Source organism: Pteropus medius, unplaced genomic scaffold (genome assembly GCF_902729225.1).
Source record: "Pteropus medius unplaced genomic scaffold, Ma_sr-lr_union100, whole genome shotgun sequence".
Lineage (NCBI taxonomy): Eukaryota > Metazoa > Chordata > Mammalia > Chiroptera > Pteropodidae > Pteropus > Pteropus medius.
In genome coordinates this window covers 915,301-928,857 of record NW_024349804.1, presented here as the reverse complement: position 1 = coordinate 928,857, position 13,557 = coordinate 915,301, and the positions used below count along the sequence as shown (strand labels likewise).

At 42.2% G+C, this 13,557-nt stretch overlaps 1 long non-coding RNA gene across 2 annotated transcripts; it reads left to right on the top strand.

Annotated features, from left to right (window-relative positions):
* Nucleotides 1-271: 271 nt before the first annotated feature.
* Nucleotides 272-12,484, top strand: LOC120582750 (uncharacterized). Of its 2 annotated transcripts, XR_005647627.1 has the most exons (4): nucleotides 272-479; nucleotides 1,371-1,441; nucleotides 10,668-10,782; nucleotides 11,727-12,484. It is a non-coding gene; the product is annotated as an uncharacterized LOC120582750 (long non-coding RNA). The 2 variants fall into 2 exon arrangements; XR_005647626.1 differs by lacking the exon at nucleotides 1,371-1,441.
* Nucleotides 12,485-13,557: the final 1,073 nt, after the last annotated feature.

Below are 13,557 nucleotides of genomic sequence, written 5' to 3'. Positions count from 1 at the left end.
TTCACTCCCATTCACTGAAGGCTCTGAGCCACACGGTTTCTGCTGTGTTAAGGAAACCCATACCTCAGGATTTTTTTTTTTTTTTTCCTGCTGGATTCATTTATTTTTGATATTCTGTCAATGGCATTTGTACGGCCCAGGTTAGAAGTTGTCAGCACTTCCCATTTAGGCTGCTGTTTCTGTGGGATGGTAATTTGATCGCAACATTTGTTACGGGCAGCGGCGGGCCAAGGAGAGGTCTCAGCGCAAAAGCATCTTCCGCCCACTTAAAAACAACAGCCACCACAATACACTCCTTATGTGACCAATTTAAAATGATGGAGGTCGACAAGATACACTGATATTTTGAATTCCGGAAGACTGAAGGGGTTGTTTTGACTTCGGCATGACGTTCGTGGCTGCAGGTCATCAAGAGTTCATTCTCTAGCATCCCAGCAGGATCACAGGAGCTGCCAAATCACCCCGCAGATTCAGGCCAGGTCCTTCCTCTGGTGAAAAAGGGTTTCCTCCTCTTCCTCCTCTTCACCTCTCTTCTCTGTGGGAAGATGGATTAAGTGGGGAGGAGAGATGGGAGTCAGCTCCTTCTTTTTGGGAGTTCGCCCAGTGAAGGGAGCAGGCTTGGCGGGAAGCAGGGAGGGGTCAAGAAGACACATTATTATTAAGGAGCTGACCTCCCACATTTGCATATTTTGTCATATGTCATCTCTCCTGTCATCACGAGAGGCTTGAGAGGTATTCGGGGAATGGCTGTTGCTCCTGTTTCAGAGACGTGTTCATTCGAACGATATTTACTGAGCACCTACTATTTGTCTTGCGCTTTGTGTCTTGCTGGGTGTGTGAACTTGAACAATGACATGGTGCCTTTTCTCAGGGTGCCTTGGCTGGTATGGAAGACAGTCACAAATGAATGTGCAATTACGCCCGTGATTAGGACTGCGAAGGGGGACTAGAGCCCAATTGGAGGCATAATTTGCAGTGGCAGGTTAGAGAAGCCCTCACAGAAGAGTGACATTTTACCTGAGAAAGGAAGGCTGTGTCAGAGGTGTGCGGAGGACTATAAGAGGCAGATGCATGACCAACATCATCTTTTGAACAATTACCACGTACATGCACAAGGCGTCCTGCTGAATTTTGTTTGTCTGAGCGGGGGTATGGTTGGATGTGAGACTCAGATTCCCTATTCAAACTGCTTAAATTAAAAGGAAGATTTATTAAAAGGGGAGAATTTAATAGAACCCAAGGGGAGAAAGCATAGCCAGCCCTTTCTGGGAGTCAGCTGGGAAAAGAGAATCTTCTTTTCTCTCTCCTTTAAGTTACTACCTGTTGGGGACAAAATCCCGACTGCCTGGCTTTTTCTGATTCCATCACAGGAGGGAGATTGGGGACCTGGCTACAGCCCAGCAAGAGGGGGAGCCTAGGCTGTTGGCCTTTTCTTGCAAAGGTAGGTGTGGGACCACGGTGCTTTCCTGTGGTGTTTGGCTAGAGTAGGGTGGTTATTGTCTAAAAGTGTTCTGTCTTGTTAGGCTTCCCCTGTCCTGGTCATTTTGGTAGAGGGAGCAGGATTCTTTGCTCTGTTCTCCTTGATGTTTCTGGCTTTCTGACTTCCCCAATCTCCAATCTGGGATACGTGAGTCTAAAAGAAAACCCAGGGACCTCATCGCTATGTCATTCTGTAGATCCCATGTTCCTTAACCAGTCAGTTTTCCTTCAGAGATTTCTTATATTTGTCCATCTAATGTCTAGTGTTTTTAGTTATACTTAGTAGGAAGAATAGAGGAAATCATTCTCCTGCATCTTCCTGAAAATGGAAGTCATTTAATATCCTTTTAATCAACTATTTTACTACTTCATCAGAGTCAGAGTCTGTTGTTTAAAACAAAGATCGTGTGTGACATAGAGTTCTTAGTGGCGAATAACAGAAAGCCACTGGAGCAGGTTTTAGCAGAACGCGACTTATTAGGGGATAATAGGCATGCCGCAGAATTTCTTGGCGGGTCAGAGAGGAGTTATGAAGCCAGCAGCCAGGCCCAAGCCACATTTTGGAACAGCTGCGGTGGGGATGCCACTGCCACCAGCACTGGGTGATCACTGGGCACAGATGCTGAACATGACTTCCAGGGCCACAGGCCCTAGAAACCAGAGATTCTGCCGTCACCTGTGCCAGAGGGGATTCAGTGTGGCTTCACCGAAATCACTTCTGATTTAAACCCTTGTGTGTGGATGTTTGATTGGAGGCAAAGTCAACGTCTGTGTCCTGGCTGCAAGGGATGCTGGGAAAACCAGTTTAGGGCTTGCTTTATGCAGATAAGGACATTTCCGAAATATAAAAAGAGTTCTGGATGGCCAAAAATATGACAGATGTCCACTACAGAATTTATTTTTTGACAGTGAATGTGAAAAAACGGGTGAGGACCCAAACTAAGGAGGGGATAGGGAGATGGAGAGGGAAAATATGTATGAGAGATGGTGAGGTGGAATCCACAGACGCTCACAACATATTGGGTGTGAAGTATGAATACAAAGGAAGAATCTACTTCCTGGTCAAATATCTATGATTTTAAGCAAGAGATGACTAGTTATTGAGTCAGTGGCTGATGAAAAATTAAATCGCCGATTCCTAGCGCTCTTTTCTTGGAAACAGTTTTTCTGAAGAAAGGTACAGAAAGCAGAGTTCATCTGTTTTTAGCATTAGCACCCATTGTTACTGGGCCTTTCAACAGGCCAACTTTAGTTTAATGGGTGTTGCAAGCTAAGACCTTCAGAAGCAAGTTAAGCAGATTTCCAAGACAAAGAAACAAACATATCTGAAGAGTATTTTTCCCCCTTGGTGTCATGACAGAGATCTTTTCTTCTATTTACCATTCTTACATCCCATCAGATTCCAAAATTTATTTGGAAGATTTTGTTAAAACACGTGGAGTAACAAAACTCTACATTATTACAGGGATTAAAGAACAAGAGCTAAATAATGAGGGCTGGGAGGTAAGGAAAAATTATAAATGAAAATTTAGGTGAAAGGGGCTAATGACATTGAGTCCCAAAGTCTGCCATGTTATTCGTAGCATCGAGGGAGAAAGAAAATTAGATGGACTGTGTAGATGTGTTACGATGGAGTGTGTGCCACCCTCATTCATATGTTGAAGTCCTAACCCCCAATGTGACTGTACTTAGAGGAGCAGTTAAGGTTAAATGAGGTCAGAGGTAGGGCCCTGACCTGATAGGGTTAGTGTCCTTATAAGTAAAGGCACCGGCGAGCTCGCTGTCTCTCCACCATGTGAGGACATAGTGAGAAGGCGACATCTGTAAGCCAGGAAGAGAGGTCTCGCCAGAACCTGACCCTGCCGGTACCTGATCTCAGGCTTCCAGGACTGTGAGAAATAAATTTCTACTGTTTAAGCCACCCGGTCTGTTGTACTTTGTCATAGCAGCCTGAGCTAAGACCCGTGCTGCACGTGTCTGGTTGTCAAGAAAGAAAGCAAACTGTTTTCCCAGGTTTGAGCTCTGAGAGTAACGCGGCCTGCAGGTCACGTAGATAAGAGACATTGAACAATGTATTAGAATTTGATAGCGGTTTCTCGAAGCACGTAAGATGACCTTATAACAGCTCCTGATAAAAAGCTGATGCCTGAAAGTTAAATCACAGATCTTCAAAGAGATTTTGGGGACCGAGTCATATCACACAGGTTCCGAACTTTCTGTCGATTGGATTGGTACGAGGAGTGTAGCAGTTAGCTGCAAGGTGGAGTTCATGTTAGCATCCAGGAACTGGTGTTATGTCCAAACCATATTTTCTGTGCTGCTGCTCACAAGTTGGAACACCCACGAGAGTATGGAGTGTGTGTGTGCATGTGTATTTTACATAGGCCAAATGACAGAAGAAGAGTTAGCCCAGCTTCAGAAAAATGTCTAATCAAAGTCACAAGACAAAAAATATCTTCAAGAGCCAGGCAGGTGGGGCCAGGGTCCATACCTGGTTAAAAGAGGGTAGCTGACTTTTTCTGAAGCCAATAGATGCCCTACAAGAATATTCTGCATGTCAAAAAACATCAAAGGCAGAATTAATCCGGGGGACCTCCAGTTTGTGGGCCTCTCAAACAACAAGATTCTTACTCTCGGATATTAATTCTCCCATCCAAATCATAACCAACAATTTAAATGAAGAGAGTTGGTGAATATTTAAGTGCAGGTAATTCAACACTTAACACCTGCAGAGCAATTCTTCTTTAAATTAGTAACAACTGCATCAAGACTCTATCACAAGAGTTTGGAGAACGGATACCCTTCCCGCTACTGCAGGGCGCTGTTTTATTTTTTTTCTTTTTCATTTGCTTGGGCTTGTTTCCCAACCGCGTGTCCTTCAGCGGGATTTCTAAATGGGTTAACAACACCCTCCATTGAATTGCTTGGTCAGGATATTTGCCGCTTTTTCGCAGCCATGGAAAATGCACACAGGGATTGAAAGGCCCAGTTCATGCAACATTGCTCAGAGGATTTCAGGATTCCATTACTGCATAAATCCTTTAATTACAGCCAGTTCCTCCAGGCCCCTGCTGCCCGGGCCCAATCCACAGCGTCCCTGGCGACCTTGAGAGGCTTGATTAATTGACGAGTTGGCAGTGCAACCATTCTTTCAAAGATCTCAAGATATATCTGCTAAAACAAAAATGCCCCTGGACACCATATGATCCCGTGTTTGCAGAGGCTCTTAAAATTGATCTGCGACTTCTCGCCGATGTGACGAATGTCTGCTGCCTTCTACTCAGTGGCTGTTGCGACCCATCACCCTTCCTCTCTGAGGCGAAGAACTCTTTAGCCGGGAGGTATTTTTGGAAGCTCAAGAGGGCATTTTTGCAATTTGGCAAGAAGAAGGAACATTCTCCACTGGGTCCAAGTCACCGTTGATATCAAAGTGGCCAGATTTTTGAAAAATATCTCTGCCTTGGCTTTTCAGGGAGTCAGCAATAAGCAATTATATCTGGGAAGCACCGACATCTAGATTCTGCTTATCAGAAGAGTGAATTGAAGGGAAGCTGAATAACTTAGAAAAGTCAGGCGGGAGCATTTTTCCATGGCAACTCTTAGGGGTGACTCTAAATGCTTCTTTTTGATAATTCTGGGTATTCTCCTTTTGTCTTTGTCTGCACCCTATGGATAATGCTCTGGTAAAACTGAGTTCCGATTCATCTTTTTAGAAACCCGAGAAACAAGAAAATTCAATCAAAAGTAAACTTTTAAAATTGGTTAAAGAAAAGTGGGCTCTGTAAAATTTGTTTGAGTGCAGGAATGGGTCTGGGGCAGGTATATTTGAGAGAAGAAACTGGATAAAAGCAATATACTAGAAGGAGAAGAATTTGGTGTTCCCAGTCCTGGAAGAAAGACGTAATAAGGTGACAGAGGGAAGGAAGGAGGAGGAGAAGGAGGCTATTAAGGATGCAGAGGGCTGTAAAGTTATGTTATGATGCCTCTCTGTGAACCACACCTCTCCATCTTCAGAAGGTCCCATCAACTCAGGTGTTCTTTTAAAAGCCAAATGCATCTTGGGGCCCCACGTGGCCCAGTCTCAAGTTGATGTCACGGACAAAGTTAATGCAGTCCACTATTTTGCACATGGCCAAAATGCAGCCAAAATTAATAGCTGATTTCAAACTTTACTTGAATGTCTGTGTTAGTATACAAGGAGGTGCAGTTAGTAAACCACATGAGAAGAAGTATAGAGCAGGTCTGAGTTTGAGTTTTGGCCCTGCTCTTGTAATCTGTGAGATCTTTGGCAAATCTAATCTCTCTGTGCTTTAGTTCCCTCATCTGTAAAATGAGGATAATAATAGTACCTATTTATTAGGGTGGTAATGAGAAGGATACGAGTTAATATTTGTCAAGCCTTTAGAACAGTAACTGACACATAGGAAGAGCGACATCGATATTTGTTAAATAAATAACTACATCTCAGGATCTACTTTTTCTAACAAACAGTTCAACCCAAATGGTGTTCCTAGCTTTCCTCTGCCATTTTTCATCACTTTTCTGTTCTTTTCTTTTACTCTCTCTCTCTTTGAGAAAAATCTCTACATTCTCCGATGCAATTCCCAATCTTTGATTCTTCATCTCTCTATGATCTGTTGACTACTTAAGAGAGGGGATGGAGGGGATAAGACAGGACAATGCACAGTAGAACACATCAGAATGTGCCCTTTTAACTCAGGGTGAGGGGTGGGAGAAGAGCCGTGAATTCGCATTTTTGGATAATACTTTTCCATTAATTGGATGTGACTGTAGAGGAAGAATTCGAGGAGGGCATCGTTTCACACCAGGCAGCAGATCTGAGGCAGCATGAGAAGACGTGAAAGCTGTGGGAGACCTCGAGAACCCGAGCTCTCCTAGGAATCACAGGATCTTTGGCCACTTTTGACTTCCACAGGTTCTGGAAATGTAGGAAGTGTGATCCAATTTCTTCAACAACTCGAGAGATAGGAAATGTGAAACACTACTTAGAGTATGGAAAAAGGCAGAAATGCTTTTTGTTTTTTAATGGAGATAAATGTTTATCAGAATCCTTGCAACATGTGAGAGATGGATTGCTAGTTTCCAGGGAGAAGGACATTGATTTGGTTAAATAAGTACATAAAATGTATTTGGTATACATAAGATTTCCACACACAAAGAACCATATGCTTATGTATGTGGAAATAAATATATTCAATAAATGGATTTAGGAGAGCATGTTTGGCTAGTAAGACAAGCAAAATAGTAAAAATATAGAAGACTCTACCATATGGCAACCCACAAAACAAAGTACGTTAAGGACGTAGCTGCAGGCTGATCATGTGGGTTAGTGGTTTCAGCTAAGAATGGATGGCACCAGCTTCCCTCCTAGTTACCCTGGTAATAGTACTCCTCTGCTCATGCTAATGACATAATGAGCAAAACCACATGCAAATATGCAAATGGAAGGGTTGGGAGAACATAAGAGGTTGAGTGACTTGCTCAAGACATAGAGTTGTGAGCTTTGACTTTCACATGGCTGTTATTTCTCTCTCTGGCCTGATCAAAAGCAAGTAAAGAAACCAAGTGTTGGTGCCCTCCACATTGCCCATCTTATCGTTGCTACAGCTATTCAGTTAACTGTAGACCAAATGGTTGCAGAACATCTTCTCTTGCTTGGTTTGAGGGGTTGATGAGCGTTGCCTTGATGTGAGCCTTGATTGCTCTCCCTCATCCTGCTGCCTCTAAAGAACGACAGAATACCCAGGATGGCAGGGTGGACTCAACTTACATCTCATGTGGATTTCTGTATAAGAAACAGACACTGTGAACAAGCACGGGGATAGAATTCCACAACAAACTTGATCATTCTTCCGTCTTCCCCTGCCTATAGGTAGAAACTCAGGTTGGTGCTATTAACTTGCCAACTACTCTTAGATAGTAAAACATTGTTTGGACATTGAAAAGTGTCTAAAGTCATAAACACAGTATCTATTTTAGTAATTTAAAAATGCTCTGTCCTACTGAGGGAAATGATTATTCTCATTTTTTTTTTTCAGGCAAGGATATTAAAGTTCAGAGAGAATAATTGATTTAATAAAGGTCTCAGAGGTAAAAAGTAGGGAAGCCAGGATTCAAACCAATGACCTATGTCTGTGTCACTCAGCAGACCATAATTTCCCGTCTCCACCAGGTACCTACAAAGAGACCCTTATTCTTTCTCCAGCCTGTTTTATCTACCCTTGAGAAAGTGATAACTGAAGGGTTAAAAATCATTTGCATTTCAGTCTCTTTACATGTCCTATGCAGGTTGTGTTCTTAGAGGCAGAACTTGGAAATCACATGAAAAGTAGCATTTACCATTCTGTCCCATTGGGAAAAAGAGAAATTGTTTACAAGTAGCGTTTCTTTTTCTTCAGACTGTGAATGATGTGGTGGGAAGATAAGTATTTTTCGGTTAATATTGTGTGTGTGTGTGTGTGTGTGGCTGTGTGTGTGTGTGTGACTTTGTAAAAATATTTTAATATGTGGTTTCACTATAAACAAATGTAAGATGAAAAAGATGTTGATAGACACACTAGTGATTACCCTGACTTCCTGTTATTGTGAGCAGTATCCATTGATAGGAGTAGATGACAACACACCCTATCATTGAATGTGCACTTCTGCCTTTTTTATGTTGAGCCTAGAAAAATATCAATGAAAAGAAATGATGTCAAAATTTACATATATCCTTTATTTTGATTTTCATCAATGAACATGATAAGGACTCCCTCCTCGCTCTCTCCTAAAAGCTACAATGATTAGTGAGTGAAAAAATTATGACCGTCCATCCTAAAAATATATTGGACAATGCAGACGCTTTTTATGCAAAAGCATGATTTTAAAAGGCCGGAACTGTATTTAAACTTATAATGTCTTGACACAAAATCCATTTGTTGAAACACTTTACACAATTACTTACTCATCCTTTAAGCAAAAAAAAGCCATATATAGTTACATTTGGGGAAGGCTTGTTCTGTGATACGACCTAGCTTATTTAGGGCTTGGAGTAAATAAAAAAAATTGAAGCAATACCTCTGTCAAATGGCAACACCGTTGGGATTGTTGACATGTCTTTTAATATGATATCCTATGAGGATGTGTAGTTTTGGAGCTGCTGCAGCCATCTTGTGACCATGAGGGGGTGGCCTAGAGAATTGCGGAGAAGTTGACCCAGAATTCTAACACTGTGGAGCTGCTGAACTAACACTGGAATTCCCTATTTTCAGATTACCTGAGAAAAAATATATATTCTTAGGATTCAGTTCACTTTAGTTAGATATTTTGTTACTTGTCCTCCAAAACAACTTAACAAATAGATAGGATCCGTGATTCAAACCCTGTTTTGGAGGATGCTGGTGCTCCTTGCATAAGTTTTCACTCTTTTAGCAAAGAGTTCTGGGTACACTGATTCTTTTGTGAGTCAGCGTTTAATATTTTCCAAAGGAAAACTCAAGCTGATTGGATATCAAAGATGACATGCACAGACCAGGTCAAAATGTATATTACAGTTTCAACTGCTATTTCAAGGTAAACACTACTATATTTTTAAAACTGAAAGTTGCTTTTGAGCAGATTTGAGACTGAACTTTGTTTTATTATACTTTTTTCTTTCTGGAATTAACCATTCATTTTTGAATTATCAAATAAGTTTTTTAAAAAGCCAAACACATATGAAGTAAACACATCTCTAATGTAATAAGATCATTGCATGTAATTTTTTCCCATTTAGGTTTTCATGAGCATTTTTCTGGGGAGATATTCTGTCCTTTTCATCAGATCCTCAAAGGAGTATGGCGTCCGTGGGTACTAGACTTATTGGGGTGATTACTTTATAAGGTATATAAATGTCTCATCACTATGTTGTACACCTGAAATTAATACAATGTTGTATGTCAACTGTAATTTAAAAGTAGTTAAAAATTAATAAAAATAAATACATCGATCACCAAATGAACAAAATCTGGGACAGAAAAAATGTTCTCTTTTGGAAAGTCTGGTGGGTTGTTGCAGAAGAGTGACAGCAGCCTGTAGGTTTATTGGGGGAAAAAATTGGGGTTTAGGGAGGCAATGTGGGTGAAAGTATGGCTTTTAGAGTCTGATGTCACCTCTCAGAGCCTCTGTTTTCTAATGCAAAAAAATGGGATTATAATGATCCACCTCTCGCGTTTGATGTGGTATATACATAATCTATTGAATATAAAATAACATTACAGTGTATAATGTATGTAAAGTCATTAGCATAGTTTCTGGAATATAACGTGAGCTCGATAAATAATAAACAATGACCTGGTGCACTTTGAGAACCATCTGCAGGGCTGAACTGATGCCAAAGGATGCCCCTAAGGCAACGAAAAGAGGGAAATGTCGGCTCGTCAAAGAGTTGGAAGTCAGCACCAATGAAGAGAAAGTGCGTTGGGGTCTTCTAATCTGCTTTTGGCACTTATTCTGTAACTTAGAATGAATTATCTCCCTTCTCTGAGCCTCAGCTTACTTATCTGCAAACTGAGGATAAACATTACTCTCTCCTGAGGATGTCGTGAAGGTTCAATAGGGGAGGAGTGTCTGAAGAGCCCCTAGCTCAGTGGAGGTGTTCAGTAAATGCAAGCTATCTACCCGCCCTCAGCCCATCCATTTCTATTCTGATACTGTCTTTGAGTCTGACCAGTGATACAGATGTGCGGAGGCAGGTGTAGGTAAGTGAATGAAATATTCCAGATCAGCGCTGACGCACAGGAAGGCTGAGGCCTTGCCAGTAGTTACGTCATAACCCCAGGCACCAGAGGAGGCTGTTTTTCGTCCTGCCTTAGTCTAATCTGTCTCACTCTGTGTTCCTGTGGGGCCTCTAGAGCATTTCCCAGTGTCTGAGGTCCACACTGGGAGGAGGGCAGTTAGCTCAGGAGTGGGTATGGTAGTGGAAAAACATGTTAGTGCTTATGTTTATGAGAACTGTTGTCATCATTGCCATTATTTCGAGGCAGTCACACCGCCTTCCAGAAAGCTTTATGGGGATGGGTGAGGGGACAAAGTAAAAATCTAGGAAAATACCATTCAACTCACTCAACATCCTCAAGCACGTATCTTGAGTTTCCCACTTAATTCTAGTCATCCTGGATCTTCTTATCCTGCTTTCTTTTCCTTTATAGTACTTATCATGCCTTGAGGTGACAGTATATACTTGTTTGCCATCTGTCTTCCTTCTAGAAGATACGCTGCATTCAGCAGGGACTTGATCACGTTCACTAGATCACTGTGTACTAGGTAAGTACCCAAATTATTGACTCAACGAAGAATATTTAAAGGAAGTTATTAAAACTTAAAGAAAATAGTTTGAGTCGGTGTGACAGGCGAGATTATATTTGAACCCTCAACTTTCGCGAGCTTTTCACCTCTGTTTTATTATACATGGACACTGGCTCTGTCCATGTTCCTATACGCTGGCCTGTTCCTACACCTCCGGTTCTCACTGCCCTGGCGGCATGACCCATGCTACCCTGCCGATCCAGGCGTGGCACGTGATTTGCTTTAGTGAAATGAGTGGAATTAAAGTGCAGCACGTCCAGACAGGAACTTTAAGGCCAACGCATCATTCATCATGCTCTTTTTTTGTCCCGTGTGATCTTGGAATCATGTGACAAGATGGTGCTTCTGTCCATCAGCTATCTGAGTGGCTTTGGGGAGTATAGCTTGCTTGTCAACCCATGACGGACAGGAGATGTGAGAGAGAAATGAACTTGGTGGATTCAGCTGCTGAGGTTTTCAGATTGTTATTTCAGCCTGGTGTACAACCTAGCCTATCCTGATAGACCCAGTGTCCATTTCAGCCTTTCCTGTTTTATCCATTCATATCTTGACCACAAACACAGGCAACACGGAGCCAGGGAAAGAAAGGAATTTCATTTCCAGAGTGTGTTCCAAGTGCTCAGGGTGGTGCTGGGTATCACTCCCAAAGCCATTTTATTTCAGCCTCTCAAACGGGCCAATGAGATGGGCAGAGACTGTAAACTTCAGCACAGGGTTGAGGAAATTGCGGCTCGGAGAAGGCGAAGCACCCCATGCAGAGTCCCCTCGGTTTCCACTCCAAAGCGCTCACTCTTTCCGCTACCGTCTGTCTCTGAAATGCTTGCTAAGGTCATTCTGGGAGAGATGCTTTTGGATCTTGAAAAATATAACCTTTACTAATGACCTGGTAATTGTTTTTATAGCTTCCCAATGAAGTGTGAAGTGTTCTAAGAGACAGCACTGGACAATTTCCTTTGATGGTGAAGTTTTCCAAAGAACGATCACTCCACCTTTCTGGGCTCCTGGTGCCCTGACTTTGGAGTTTAGAGTGATATTGAACTGATGCTGAGCTGCAGGCCTGGGAACTTTGAACAAGCTACAGAGACTGGGGAGAATCTTTACTCTGCCTCGTCTTTATTTGAAAGCATTAATCCTGCCTTTCTTTTTCAAAAATGACCACATGCTAATGTATAAATAAATAGGAAATAGCTGGCCTTATCAAGTACTTTACCCTGTGTCATGACTGGGCTCAGCCCTTGAAGCCACCACCCTCTCCAACCAGGACCCAGAGCAGTGCCCGGCACATGGCGATGGCTCCATAAACATCCCTGTAATGAATGAATTATCTGCAACGAACAGTTGTTGGACCTGCTGCTTGGAGCCCTGCTCAAATGCAGTGAAAATTTACTGAGAGAAGGAAAAAAAGTTTAGAATTCAGACAACTTAATCATCGAATTCACATCCAAGAAGCCATTCTAAATACCAAGAAGTCAAGAAAATGGATTTTAATTGAAAATATTAATGATTATGTCAGCTAGCAGAATTAGGTCAAACATGACCTCATAGAGTTGCCTTTTCTTTGCTTTGGTACGAAGAACTGGACTCGATCTGCCCAGAGCATTACGTTCCTTGTAGGATAACGCTTTATATTAGGACATTAAACAGTTCACTTTCAAAACTCTTTCCAACAGTTGCCTCATTTCATTCTCAGAATCGCCGTGTGCCACAGGCAGGACAGATGTGTTTATTATGAGTTGCAGCTGAGGAATTTCAGAGGCAGTTAGTGATCTGCCTAAAAACCACACATACATCCAGCCAGGGCGGAGGGGGCTGGAACCGGTGACGACCCCTCTGAGGGTGGAGTGCTGTCATAACACCAGGGCGTCTTCCTTCTTCATGACTTCTGATAGGTTCTGAGGGGGCTCAGCCGGTGATTGGTTGTTGTATGTTTTGTGCTGTTATTTTGCCTCCACGCTCACTGCTTGGTCAGGTACGATTTTTCCTGAAGTAAGAGAAGACATACCTGTGATGGTTAATTTTATGTGCCAACTGAGCTGGGCTACGGTGCCTGGTTGCTAGATTATGCACCAATCTACATGTTGCTTCGAAGGCATTCTTTTTTAGATCTGATTAATATTTAAATCACTACGTTCTGAGTAAAGCAGATCACCCTCCACAATGTGGTGGACCTCAGCCAACCAGTTCAAGACCTGAAGAGAAAAGGCTGAGGTCCTCAAAGATCAAAGAAGTCTGCCCCCAGACTGCCTTGGGACCGAACACTGAAACATTATCTCCTGCTGGAATAGCTAACCTGACAGCCAGCCTGCAAATTTGGAACTTGCCAGCAGCCCCCACAATTGCATGAACCAATTCCATATATATATATAAATATATATATTTATATATATATATTTTATATATATTTTTTACACATCCAATTGGTTCTGTTTCTCTGGAGAACTCTGACTGATACAGTACCTTATGCTGTATCATTTTCTGCTAGATGATGACAATGATTATAGCTTCCATTCTTGAGTGCCTACTATGTGCCAGATGCTTTTCTTGAACCATCTCATGTAATCCTCACAACTCTATGCAGTGAGCAGTACTCCCCCATTTCACAAATGAAGAAATCAAAGTGAGTTGAAATAACTCACCCAAGGTCAGGAAGCTAGAGAGCGACAGAGAATGGGGCCAGGTTTCCAGGCCTACGCACTCAAACAAATATTTCTGGGTTCATCTGGCAGTCCATTT